Source organism: Myotis yumanensis, unplaced genomic scaffold, assembly GCF_028538775.1.
Source record: "Myotis yumanensis isolate MYYU_CA2020_CCGP unplaced genomic scaffold, mMyoYum1.0.hap1 SCAF_2, whole genome shotgun sequence".
NCBI classification, from domain to species: Eukaryota; Metazoa; Chordata; class Mammalia; order Chiroptera; family Vespertilionidae; genus Myotis; species Myotis yumanensis.
Window position 1 is genome coordinate 55729694 of NW_027223753.1, and position 14353 is coordinate 55744046.

General features: G+C 44.7%; 1 protein-coding gene across 2 annotated transcripts in view; it reads left to right on the forward strand.

Annotated features, from left to right (window-relative positions):
- Positions 1 to 14353, forward strand: part of ST6GALNAC3 (ST6 N-acetylgalactosaminide alpha-2,6-sialyltransferase 3) — a 510150-nt gene that overhangs the window by 49081 nt on the left and 446716 nt on the right. The gene's annotated exons all lie outside the window — the stretch shown is intronic.

The window sequence follows — 14353 nt, forward strand, 5'->3', positions numbered from 1 at the left end:
TTCTGACCTGAACTTTCCAAAACTCAACAGCAAATTTGGAACACCTTATCAGTGAAATGGCCATAAGACAAGATCTCCACGGGAGTCCCACTCTTTTCTTGACCTGGAACCCCTGGCAAGACATATTTAACTTCCAGACAATTGCAAGAAACAATAGCCAAGTGAGATTGAGATAGTTACCTTACAACATGAAGCATAGGCAATGGATTTTATTTCTCACCAGCTGGTGTAGTGTATGTCTCCTTGAAGGTGTGATTTAGAAGAGCACAGTAAGTGATATAATCATTTAGTGTCCAGCCCAATCTGTTTACTTCCTTCTGAGCCTCCCCCTCTGCAGGAAGACACAGGTGGCATCTCATTGTGTTTCTGGCTTGTTGTGTTTTGCACTGCCTCTGCGCTGCATCCCACCCAGTTGGTCATGACTTTGGTAGGATCTGAGGATTTAAAAATGCTTAGGTACAGATGCAGGGGAATGACGAAACACTGACAGCTCGTGATTAGAGTATAAATGGTGGTTTGGGACTCAGATGCACACTGAACTCCTTTCAACTTGCCATAAAAGGCTCCATGGTCCATCTGGAAGGAGACATAAAACATCCTTTGTTGTCTTATTTTAGTACCTAGAAGACACTGGGAAGATCAGAAGCAGTTTCTCCGTGCTCCAAAGGCATGTGTTTCCTATCAACAGACAGCAGGCCCTTTTGTATCTGGGTTCACAATCTTTTTGACTGCTTCTGGCATCTTCCCAGCTTTTTCGGATCTGGGGATGATAGCTTTTTGCTTCTCTGCCTTCTCTTTGACACTGAGATCTACTTTATCCTGATGCATTTTTAAGTACCACTTGCGTCCAAGCTGAGGTATTCACTGACACCCGCCACAACAGTCTCCTACTTTTATTCCCAGTTTCTATGTTAGAATCCTATTTAGATGGATAGATGGAGCCAATTGAGCAGCCCCGCTGAGAAGCCATATTCAGTTAGTGTAAATCTTCCTGCTGGGGTTGGAGACAGTGAGGTCCCCTGGGATTCTGTCTGGAAATCTTATTGGATTTGCAAGACTTAAGTTAATATAGAGCCCCTCAGATAGTATAGGGCTTCATTTCTTTGCTTTGAAAGATGTTTTCAAAGGTCTGTTTCAAGAGTTTTACTGATAAGGAAGTTACTTCTAATATTTCAAGAGAAACAGGACACAAAAAGTCTTCTGTGTTCTAATACGTTTTCTCTCCATGCCTTTCTATCACTTTAGTGCTATGTTAATGCTTCTCCCCTACATTTCTTTCCTTCTTTCTCTCACTCACTCTTAACCTTAGGCCCCTTTTGCAAATGGAATTAATTACTAACCATGAAACTTGGTAAGTGATGTCTTGAAGGGAAATGTGTTTCTTGTTCGCCCCCACTTCGATGAGCAATGAATGTCTCTTACAGACATAAGTGAATACATTTCATGATGAAGTACATTTCCCCCCTAAATCAAGTGAGCATCTTCTTATTCCCATGAAGGGTACTGTTCTCTGATTGTTGCTCTGGGAAACAACACCTCACAGAAGAAAGAGTGTGGGCCTTGGAGTCAGAACCATGAGTCTGAGGTCTAGCTCCACCTTTATTTGGGGAAATGATGTCACTGCTCTGTGTTTGCATTAACTTGCTGTAATACAGGGATAACAGTATCTGCCTTACTAAGTTATGTTAAGAATTTAAAAAGAAGGTGCCTATTATGTACGTAGCACCTAGGACACATGCCGATGGTAGTTCTAAGCAGCTCCAGCCACGATCTATGATAACTGTCTTGTCTTCTCCTTCTCGAGTCCAGGAGGCATGGAACCTCCATGTCTTCAGTGAACTAGATCCTGTACTTCCAAAGCCCTGTTATGACTATGTAAGAAAATGACAGCAACAACATTAAAAGTTTCTCAGTTCTTCAGTGATGCTTTTAAAAAGAGGTTTTGAGGTAGGAAGTACATTTCTGGAGTCATTCTTAAGATGTTTGTGTGCTCATTGACGTGAACTACGTAAAATGCACATCCTCAAGGAATGGTTGGATGTGTGAGTGAGGAAGCCTGTGTCATAGATGCCCAAGCAGTATGATGGACCCAATGACGATGCTTGGGTTTTAATCAAACTGAAAAGCCATCAGGGGGACTCCAGGCCATTTGTAATGCTTTATTGGCAGCAGAGTGGCTCTGTATCTGCATTGTCTAAAAAATGTGAATTTTCTACTCTCTTTTAACTATTATGACGGCATTAATATCTGCCCCAAATGTAGATGTTGACACCCCAGTCCTCAGAGTGATGGCATTTGAAGATGGGGCCTGTGGGAGGTAATTGGATCATGAGGGTGGAGCCTTTTTGATGGCATCTGTGCCCTTATGAGGAGAGACATGGGGGAGTTTGCTTTCCCTTTCTCTCTGTCTCTCTGTCTCTCTGTCTCTATCTCTGTGTTTGTCTTTTTATCTCTTTGTCTCTACCTCTGTTTCTGAGCCATGTGAGGATACATCAAGAAGGTGGCTATGGACGAACCAGACAATTGACCTGCAGCACGTTGATCTTGGACTTTCCGACCTCCAGACTGTGGGAAACAAATGTTTGGTGTAAACCACTCTGGTATATTTGTTATAGCAGCCAGAACTGTCTCAGGCAGTAACTAAAGGGTATATGGCAAGAATGATGTTACTAAGAACACTTTATTGCAAATCTGAAATGGAAATAAAGTCAAGGCTCAGCCTTTATTTATAATGAACTTTATGTGTCACATGGGCTTTTCTGTTCTTACATTTTAGTGTATGATGAAATAAACATTATATGCTTGTGGCAGTAAACTGTGGTCAACATTTTACATTGATTAGCTCATTTCTTCCTCATCAGGATGCTGAAGAAGGCATCATTATTATTTTCAGTAGTATCAAAAGGTTGGGATAAAAACTCTGTAAGAGCACTTGGTAATATATCAATGGTGTGTCTTCTGAGATGGGACAATGATGGATGGGCTGACTGCCCATTCAGGGATGCAGTCTCCTGTTGGCTCCAGGAGCCATCAAATGTGTGCCTGGGGGCTGACCACCCAAGGTAGGTGACATGGGCCCACCCTCCAACTGCACTCACCTGCAGTCTTTATCTCATCTTTAAGGTCTTACCAGACCCAACTTCACCTTCTGTAATTCTGCCTATGTCTCTCTTTTTCCTTGCCCTGTTTTATATTTCCACGTAGCAGTGGTTACCTGGCATTATGCTATCTGTCGAGCAGGAAGATCCAGCTCCCAGTCCCAGGTGAGGATTCCACCACATGGTGGAAAGCAAAGAGCATAACAGTGCCAACCGCCAGGATAGTTGTGGGCCCGCCGCAGCACCTGTGGGCCCCCAGTCCCCCAGAAGGACTCAACACACGAAGTGCTGGCTGGAACTGTGCTTTACTCAGAAAGGAGAAGGAGAAGTGACGTAGCAAGATCAGCATCTGTGTTGCGTGCTGTTCTCCCATGACCATCTGGTCCCAAGGCCAGTGCCCGGGCCGTGGCTTGTTCAATGGCTTTTGATGCTTGCTGTTGAGAAGGGCCCCTCTTGGAAGGTGGCTGCCAGAGGATACTCGGTACGTGCTGTCTCCATTTGAAGAGGCCCGCCAGCTGCTGTGCTTCCTCTTCATTAGAAGCCAGTGACAGCGACTTCTCTGGAATACTCCGCTGACTCCTGTTGGAGTGGCAGGCGGACTCCTGCTGGGATAGTGTTGTTCTGACTGCCCAGAGAGTGGCTCTCTCCCATAACCATGTGATAAAACCACCATCTTCAGACAAACAACCTCTTTCAAGAATTTCAGACTTAATAACGAACTTTCACTAAAACAATAAAATGTTGCCATTATAAAAGTCATATTTTCTTCTTAAAAGAAAATTTGGAAAAGGAGAGAAAACTCACTTAAATCCTGACCTCCACACAAAGGTGGAATGGCTAAGAATCTAGTGCATTTCCTCCTATTCTGTTTTATATATGTCTGCTCAATTGCACAGGGCTGTACTGGTGTTAGTGTTTGCTTTTTAAACATAATATGTAAGTATTTTCTATGTTGTTACATGACCTGTTTTAAAAATGAACTAATATTGAGCTGGTGGCTCAGTCGGTTGGGTATTATCCCATGCACTAAAAGGTTGCCAGGTCACTTCTCAGGGCACATGCCCAGGTTGTGGACTTGAACCCTGGTAAGGAGCATGCAGCAGGCAGCAGATCGATGTTCCCCCCTCATATCGATGTTTCTCTCTTTCCCTCTCCCTTCCTCTCTCTCTGAATATCAATAAAATATTTTTTAAAAATAAACTACAATTGAGTACCTACTGATATGACAGAAATGAACTGGCTATTTCTATATAAATTAGCTCATTTAATACTGCACACCAGTGAGGTGGACATTATTATCCCTGTTTTTCATTTGAGGAAATGAAGGCTCAGAAAATTTAGCAGATCCTATAGCTACAAAGGGCCAGAGTCACAATTCATCTGACTTGGGGCTGACATCAAAAACCTGTGTCCCGCTGACTGCATTTAAATGGCCGTCCATATCCTATCTAATTGCACCACATGTTGACTGAGCATCAGCTGAGGGCTACCTGCCCCTGAGACAGAATTCCTCCTTTCAGGGAGCTCTGTCTTCCAGGCCCAACCCAGCACACAGACCTAAGGTGGGAGGGCGACTGCTTTCCTTCCCAGCACAGGTTTCCACCCCGGGGGCTCTGCTCTGATCATGGGGACGCATAATTGGTCCCAGGTGTCATGAGTGTCCCCAGTGGTGGTGTGGAAAAGGAGCCCCTCAGCAATACCCTGGAAAGGCTTGGCTCCGTGTTGGCAGAAACACATTTCTGGAAGGCAGGTGATCCAGGTGCTGATGGTGAAAAGACACGGTTCCTTTGTGCTCCTGTGACTGTGACTCGGTTGCACATCCGAGGCCTTTTTGCTCTGTCTCCTTTAAAGACCTCTGCTCAGGATGGGCCCTGGGGAGGTCAGCTTGGTGCCGGCTCATGTGCAGTCTTCTGGAACTTGCTGCGGCACAGGGCTGGGACGTAGCAGCGCCTGCCACTAACAGGCTCAGAATATTTAATGCAGGTGGTTTATTTTAGAAGTTTATATCCTTCCCTGTAAATAGCTAATAAAAAGAGAAAGCTACAGGCCATTTATAAATGCACTTCTAGAAACCAACTTCAGAGGTTTACTAAGTGGCAGGAACCTGGTCAATAGCTGTTTGAGATGCATTTATTTCTAACGGGAGACAGACTTTCTCCAAAATAGCTTTGTTGTCAATAGACTCTTTGTTCCTTGATGTACAGCTTTACAGATAAATGCCTTTATAGGACTTGCTAATGTGTGAGGGTTTTGAAATTAGTGAAAAATTTGCAGTCTATAATATATCATCTAGTCATCTTTGACAAACTCAATTTTAATCTCATTAAATGGTGTCTTCTGTGATTGTGTGTAGAGATCCCTAAGCTAATTCTACCCTCCTTGTTTTTCACAGGAGAAAAAAATCCCCATGGGGACTGTTCACCAAAGTAGTGTGTGTGTGTGTGTGTGTGTGTGTGTGTGTGTGTGTATGTGTGTGAGTGAAATATTCCTTTTAGATGAACAAGTCCCCAGACGATGCCTGGTAATAAATAGCTTTCATAGTTGGTTAAGCATCAGATCTGGGGAGGTAACTGACTCCCAAATTATGTGATATCTTTGTGCCTGCCAATTCCAGGAGCCTTATTTTTGCTGAGAAAAGATTTGACATATTTGAGGAATTATTTTCTTTTCAGTGCTTTGGGTAGGATGACTTGGACTGGCAGTCATCGTCACTAACCCTTTGATGAGATTCTTTTTCCCAAAGTCTACCAAATCTGTGGGTCTCAGACATGGCAATTCTCACACAAATTCCAGTAGTGATCCTAACCATCTCATATCCAGTGTCAGAGTCAGCTCTAGGGGCTTGAAAGGCAGTATCTCATTTAATCTTTATAGTTGCTTATAAAGTGTATATTTTTTATTAGAAAGCCCAAAACTCCAGTGATTTAAAGGATCTAGAGCACATATTGCCTATTCAATTAAGAGGGAACTATAGCCCTAACTGGTTTGGCTCAGTGGATAGAGCGTCAGCCTGCAGACTCAGGGGTCCCAGGTTCGATTCTGGTCAAGGGCATGTACCTTGGTTGCGGGCACATATCCAGTAGGGAGTGTGCAGGAGGCAGCTGATCGATGTTTCTCTCTCATCGATGTTTCTAACTCTCTATCCCTTTCCCTTCCTCTCTGTAAAAAATCAATGAAATATATATTAAAAAAGAGGAAACTATATAAAACTGAATAAATAAGTTTATGCTGAAAAAAAAGAAAGAAAGCCCAAACTCAGATTGGTTCAGTAATTAGATTACACAGCCAGGGATTGACAGAGGAGGGTTTGAAAGGGAGGTGTGCTTGGGTGGGAGCCTGTACTACTTTCAGTCCACTTTGCTGCCTGCTGCTCTGCTACCCTGCCTATCTATGGCTAACTGACTAGCTGTTGTTTTCTATGATACTGTGTCTGTCTGGGAAGCCTGAGTATTTGTAGAGATTCCTGTCCCCCATTGGGGCACCCTCATCTATTAGCTGCCGCATAAACCAGATATTGGGGTGAGTTCTTGGGACCCCGTGGGCAGGTGAGTACAGATGAAAAGACTTTCTTTCACTTGCTCTAAATAAACGTGCTCCAAAGTTGAGCTCTGTTGGTAGAAACACATTTCTGGAAAGCAGATGACCCAGGTGATGATGGTGAAAAGACTCGAAATAGATAGAGATAGCACCAAACCAATGCAATGGAAGTTCAGGATGTTTGGTTAAAGTTTAGACACTTCCAATAGAGCAGAATCACCCTCCCCCGACCTCCATCAGCTCCAAAGATTTTACTTAAGAATCCTTTGTGTGTGACTTCAGTACTGAAGCAGAAGGCATCTCTGGCTTCCTTTCTCATTAAGTTGCAGTCATGCCCCCGCAAGGGAAATTGTGGGCTAACATGGGTTTCGAGGTGGTGATTTTCTAGGCTGGAAATCTTTTTAAGGGATTTAATCCTTTCCCCAAAGCCAAAATGCTTGTCTGGTTCAGCAGGAAATGACTATTTGAATATGCTTTCCTTTCTTCCAGCTGCTTCACTGAATTCACTGGTGCCCCAAGGAAGCAAAGGCTAAATCCTAACCCCCAAGGTGATGGTACTTGGAGGTGGAGCCTTTGGGAGGTGATTAATTCATGTGGGTAGAGCCCTCATGAATGGGATTAGTGCCCTGATCAAAGAGACCCCAGAGAGCTCCCTGTCCCTTCCGCCCTGTGAGGACACAGCAAGGAGACAGCCACCAAGGACACTAGACACTGAATCTGCTCACATCTTGATCTTAGACTTCCCAGCCAGAACTATAAAATATAAATTCCTGTTGTTTATAAACTGCCTGGTCTATGGAATTCTGTTACAGCAGTCTTAATGGCCAAAGATATATACATACAAATCCACAAACTAGAACTTCACACACACACACACACACACACACACACACACCTCTCAGACACATGTACATATACAGCACTCTCACACACATACACACATAAAGTCATGTAGACACATATAAACACACAAGCACATATACTGTTTCCCTGGAAGAAATGCTCATTTGATGACGATGGGCTTCTTTTTCTGTTTGCAGTTTTTGCCCTTGGCCTTGATTTTTGCAGAAAGCCAGGCTGAAAGCTTCTCAACAGCTGCTGCTTTTGTTCTGAAAGCTCTGTTTTGGTGACATAGATTGAGAGAGAGAGAGAGAGAGAGAGAGAGAGAGAGAGAGAGAGAGAGAGAGAGAGATTAAAGGAAAAAGGTCTCTAAATAAGTCAAAATCTTTCCCAAATAAGTATTTGTCTAGTGGCAGGTTCTAGGCTCAAAGTGGGTTAGTGGAACAAGCCTGCCACTGAGTTCTAATTCTGGTTTTGTCACTAATCAGCAGGGCAAGGCAGTTACCTTTTCTAAACCTCAGATTCCTCACCTGTAGAGATGAGGATCTCTAAGATTTTAGGTCTGAGATTCCATGGATGTCTTTTTCCCAGTGACAGAGGTAGTATACAGCAGAACAGCATTTGAATAAGCTCTAAATCCCACCTGTCTCAAAGATGGACAAGATCAAACACCATCCCAGAGCTACAGGAGCCTCTACTTCAGTGGTTCTCAACCTTCTGGCCCTTTAAATACAGTTCCTCATGTTGTGACCCAACCATAAAATTATTTTCATTGCTACTTCATAACTGCAATGTTGCTACTGTTATGAATCATAATGTAAATATCTGATATGCAGGATGGTCTTAGGTGACCCCTGTGAATGGGTCGTTCGACTGCCAAAGAGGTCGAGACGCACAGGTTGAGAACCGCTGCTCTACTTCCTAACGGCTGTGCTCCGTGCTCACGTTAGCTGTATCTGTCCATCATTGGTTTATTTATATGGCGCTTCTCACCATGAAATCCAGGTTCTTGAACAATATGATTAGTCTAATTTTGGTTTTCTGACAGCAGAAGCAGATGTACCCCCTGCCTGTCTCTTGTCTCAGCTATTATTGATTTTGATGGTGAAAGGGATTAAGCTGATGCTGGTGGAAGTAGATATCAAGATCTCTTTAGCAGAGACATTTTGGATCTGCCTGTTTGGCATTTGTAGGGCATTTCATTAACATTGCAGGTGACATGCATCTTTTACTTTTGGCTGCCTTTGCAATACATTCACTGAAGGAAGGCAGGCCTTGCTCTTGCCAGGTAAGGAGGAAAGAAGGGGTGCCTTCATCACCTATATGGAGTCTGTTGAAGAAGGAGAGAGAGACAGAAACATCAATGAGAGAGAATCATTGATCGGCTGCCTCTTGCACATCCCACACTGAGTATCAAGCCTGCAACCCAGGCATGTGCCCTGACCAGGAATGGAACCGTGACCTCCTGGGTCATAAGTTGACACTCACCCACTGGAGCCCTGCTGGCCAGGCCCCTGCTTATCTTTCTGTCCTCGTCTCTAACCACTCCCACAGATTTTTGTATACTTTAGCATAGTGTTTGTCAGATTATCTGGAAATTGCCTCTCTATATCTGCCTCTTTTACAGAACTTTAAAATTCTTGAAATAATTAATGACTTGAGTTAATCTGGACCAAAGCAGGGATGGATGGAGAACATTTTTTTGTGTGTGTGTGTGTAGCCTGGAGACTTGATTTTCATGCTGGGATGTCCCTGGCAGCTCCATCTAGTGAGCTGGCACCAGGGAGTGTGCCAGTGTTCTCTGTGGCAGCCCAAAGCACATTTTATTGGCCGGCATGGTCTATTTCATAACGCTGAATTGAGACACCCTGCATAGTTAGGGATTTCTGTGGTGGAGACAAGTTCTCAGAGCTGTCCCGTTCCTAGATTAGATAGAGTTCCTCTTGTCTATAACCCAGGGAAGAAGTGAGTAAGGATGTTTGTCTACCTTAAGACAGGCTGAGAGGTGGCCCCAGCCACTGGCATGCTAGACGGAAAGTGAATATTCCTTCTGGCTAGCCCCTGAAGCAACCTGCAGCTCCTAAGTCCCCCTTGGCCCCTCAGAGGCTTGTGCTCAAGTCACTTGAAGACCTAGAGAATCCAGGTCAGAGGAGGGGAGTCAAGATCCAACAAAAGATAACAGGCTTTTTTTTTTTTAGGTGTGTGAGACTAAAACTTACCTTTCTTAAACATGATCAGCATCATGCTTGCTTGTGACAAAAACAGCCTAAAAAACACATGGGGATTTTTGTAACTTAAAGCATTTATTAAAATCCCTGTTATATGTCCAGTTCTATAGCAGAGTATTGGGGGAAGCAATGACACACACAGCTCTGCTTTCCGGGAATGAAAGGAACAAGAACAATTGTTGGAGCATCTTCATTATGCTAGGCATTTTAGCATGTGCTTCATTCTCTTCGCAGTCACCGGGACCGGAGGCTATATTCCTTGGTGTCTTCGTGGGAGGGGCAGTGCGGTGTCCCAGGCTTTGGCAATACCCTAGCATTGCGCACCCATGAAGATACGGAGGAATCTGCCCGTGAGACAATTAGACTCTTTCCAGCCAGTACCCGATCGAATGCCGAAGTATCAGATCAGTAGGACGACACAGTCTCTGAGAGATGGACCTGTTAGGGGAGGACTCTTCAGAGGGGAGGAAGGAGAGCCCCTGGGTCTTGGAGGATTAAAACATTTATGTAGGAAGAGGAACCCCGGAAAAGGCAGGTAATGTTACAGAGTAGGAAAATTTTCAGGCCTGCTTAATTACCTAGCCACCTCAGCAGCTTGACAGCCTGTGCAAAGTTTCTAGGAACTGAGCTCACACACCTGAGCAACAGCCCACAAAGAACAAACAGATCAACACACCTGAGCAACGGCCCACAAAGAACGAATAGATCAACACACCTGAGCAACGGCCCACAAAGAACAAACAGATCAACACACCTGAGCAACGGCCCACAAAGAACGAATAGATCAAAATTAAGAATGGTTCTGACCTTTAATTACCCAGAAATGAGTAACAGGAGGATGAATAGCTTGGCTAAAACTATGCAATTAGCTTTTGTAACTTGGCTTTGCTTGCTGTGCGGAACCTGAACACGGATGTAGTTGTCCCCTTTAAATATTGAACCATGCAGATGGTCTGGGCCGCTTCACTCTTGGGCTTCCCGAGTGGAGGAGCGGACACTGGCCAGTCAATAAAGGCTCTCGAAATTTTAATCAGTCTGGAGTTCTGGTCATTCTGTCACTTGTGCTCCATAACAGTATCACCAAAAGACTTCAGGCGCAGATGTTGGGATGGGTGGAGAAATTCCATCTTTGTTGGGACAGGAGTTCAGGATGGGTGAATTCCTTAAAGAGACTTAATAAAAAATAGTGGCTTACATCAAATAGAAGTTTGTTTCTCTGTCACATGATAGTACAGATGTAGCTGGGTATCTAGAAGGGGTAGTTGGCTCTGCTTCCAGATGTCTTCCAGAAACACAGGGCTTTTTATTGTGGTGCTCGCCATCTCCTAGGGCAGTGATGGCGAACCTTTTGAGCTCGGCGTGTCAGCATTTTGAAAAACCCTAACTTAACTCTGGTGCCGTGTCACATATAGAAATTTTTTGATATTTGCAACCATAGTAAAACAAAGATTTATATTTTTGATATTTATTTTATATATTTAAATGCCATTTAACAAAGAAAAATCAACCAAAAAAATGAGTTCGTGTGTCACCTCTGACACGTGTGTCATAGGTTCGCCATTACTGTCCTAGGGTGTGGCTCATGTGCCCATGGTCCCAGCTGGCTAGCCACTGCCTCCCGTGGCTAGGGGAATGAGGATGGGAGTCAGCCTCCTGGTCATGGTGAGGCATTCAGAGTCCCATGGCATCACCCCGAATCAAGATGCCAGGGCCACGCCTGCTGCAGGAGGGGGTGAGGAGGTAGCTTCTTACTGGGTGGGTGGTAGGTTCTGCTTAGAAAAAGAAGGGGAGACAGCCACCCATCTCTGTCACCAGGAGATAAGGAAGATGAGAATGAAAACTGTCAAAGACCTTTGTGAGGGAACTCATAGTCTTTCTAAAGACATTGAAGAATTATGTTTGGATCTAACCAGTGGGGGAGCAGCCAGTGTTGGTGTCTGCTGAGTGCAATGGGCAGGTCCTGCTGGTGGAGGCCACATGTCACTGTCTTGGACTCCTTTTCTTCTAAATTTTGCATCTGCTTCAGGACTGCCTGACTGCGAGCCACCTTGGGTCAGTTCACCTGACGGACTGGGCCTGGGGACACTGTGTATTTTCTTTCTTAGGTTTTATTCTGTTTGAGAATGTTGGTCTGCAGCCAGAGTAGGGCGAGGGTGACAGAGGGATTACTTTCTTATCACAAGGAAATTAGATGCCTAAGCTAGTGATAGAGTGGGGGTTTTTTTTTTAAACCAATTTTTAGGAAAATTGAACTTATCCTGTTTACCCTTGTGGGAAGGAATCTATTTTTGCATTTAATGAAATGGATCTTGGCAGTAAAGGGTTTAAAACTAACTTTGGGATTTATTTAGAAAGTAATCTCCTTCCCACGAACTTGCCTTCTGTCCTTAAAAAGAGGAAGCTTTTTACGGTGCTAACAGAAGACGCAGTTTCTTTCCCGTGGTTGGCAGGCCCATTAGCGCACACATCTGACAAAGCCTTTCTACATGGTCACAGAGGTCCTTGTCCAGGACCCAACCTGGACTTTTTACCAGGTCATGTGTGTGTGTGTGTGTGTGTGTGTGTCCATCTGGCCATGTGCATATTTGAAATGGGGTGTTCAGGACAAAGGCTTACAACACCCATTTACCCCCTGTGATAAAAGGTTTATCCAGGAAGAGGACTTAAAACATGAAAAATAAATAAATTGAACGGTTCCATTGGAATATGATACCAAATGGTATGGCGGTGGCTGCTCCTCCTCCTCCTCCTCCTCTTCCTCCTCCTCCTCCTCCTCCTTCTCCTTCATGTTGGAAGATCTATAAACATTTTTCAAAGAATTCAAATAAGTTACTCTTCCCTTCACTCCCATGTGGAGATAAGAACTTTTGGGGAGAACTAGTGTTACCTAATAGTAGTATCAAGTTTTGTTTGAAAGGAAATAAAGACTTTCCTACTGAGACAAGTGGGATCGTTGTCACACGGTCTAAGGTGCCAAGCACATGCTTGAGGCTGGACTGTGAATGTGGTGTGTGATGAAGGCATAGGGGTCACCCGGGCCTTCACATTGAGAGGCAGTTTGGAGTTATGGGGAGAGGGCCGTGGAGTCAGGCTGCCAGGTTTAAAGCCCGTTTGGCCACTTCCTGGCTGGCTGACATTGGGCCTCAGTCTCCTCGTCTCTGAAATGGTATAATGCCATAGAGCGCACTTGCCGTGAGGACTAAATGGTTGATACCAATAATGTGCTCAGAGCAGTGGCCACCACGTGGAGGTGCTCAGGAAGTGAACCAGGTTTTTACAACTCCAGAGCTCACGTTTTTCCCACTTCACCAGGACACAGCGCTCCTGGGCACAGAAGGAGAGGCTGGGGAAGCGCCCTGCATTCCTAATGGAAAGAGGAAGGTCACTAGCTGCTCAGAGGCCAGGGAAGGGGGAGGAGCAAGAAAGGGGGAGGAGCAAGGAGCATCAAAACATCAAATGTCACATAAACAAGAAACCCTAACTTCCTTAATAAAGTAGGAAAGCAGATGTTAACCTCTTGTAGTCAGGGTCTACGTCTTGTTTTTACACCCACAGGGCTTGGCCCCTAGTAGGAGTTAAATACATGCTAGAATGTGTTGCCTTGTTCCTTGCTCAGTCATTCAACAAATATTATAAAGTTCTTCCCGGCTAGGCACTGCCCTGGGAGCTTACGGTCAGCAGTGAAGACCACAGACGGAGACAGAACCCCCTGCCTTCATTCCACCTGGACCGTGAGCCCGGGCTCCCAAAGCTCACCACTTTTCTTAACAAGTACAACACTCATTTCCCCCGCCCCACCCTCAGTTTTGTTAAGTAAACCCATCTATCATTCCTGATATCGTTATTTCTTGAAAATTGGACATTGATGCTCTTCTCAAATATCGGTGACCAACAATGGTTTTGGGATCTCCTCGGCAGGTTGTGTCATTTAGAGGAAAGAGCTCCTTTCTTGATGGCAGAAGGCCTCCTGGGTTTGAATCTTTAGCTCTGTTATGGGTTGGGGAGCCTTGTGTATATGCTGACTTTCCAGTATTTTTTACTGAAAAATGAGAAGAATGTGTCTCATCGTGCAGTAGCTTGTCTAGATCTCTCATGGTCCTAAGGATCAGTTGGGTATTTATAAAAATCCAGATCGTGAGCCTCAACCCTAACTAAGCTAAGGATACCCCTCTTTACTATACCTAGCAGCTCAGAGTAGAGTCCTGCACTGCACTGCACTGCACTGCACGGTTATTACAACTTCATGCGTCTCCTCTGCATTTGTTCTCCCTCATTTTGCACATATGATTTTGGAACCTGAGCTTTCCAAGTCTTTCCAGACAGAAGGGGCCACGTCCTAGCTGGCTGTCATTGGGCCTCAGCCTCCTCATCTCTGAAATGGTATAATGCCAGAAAATCCAGCAGGAATCGTCAGGCAAACTAAAAATACAACTCAGTGGCTTCCACCCAGCTTAATTCATCAAGCCATGCTGCCTCCCTTAAGCCTCAGCCCTGGAAGATAATCTATTGCCCTGCTACACAAGAAGGGTGGTATGTTGCCTTGGCCGGTGTGGCTCAGTTGGTTGGGTGTTGTCCTGTGCACAGAAAGGTCATCAGTTTGATTCCTGGTCAGGGCACATGCTCTGGTTGCGGGCTTGATCAACCAGTGTG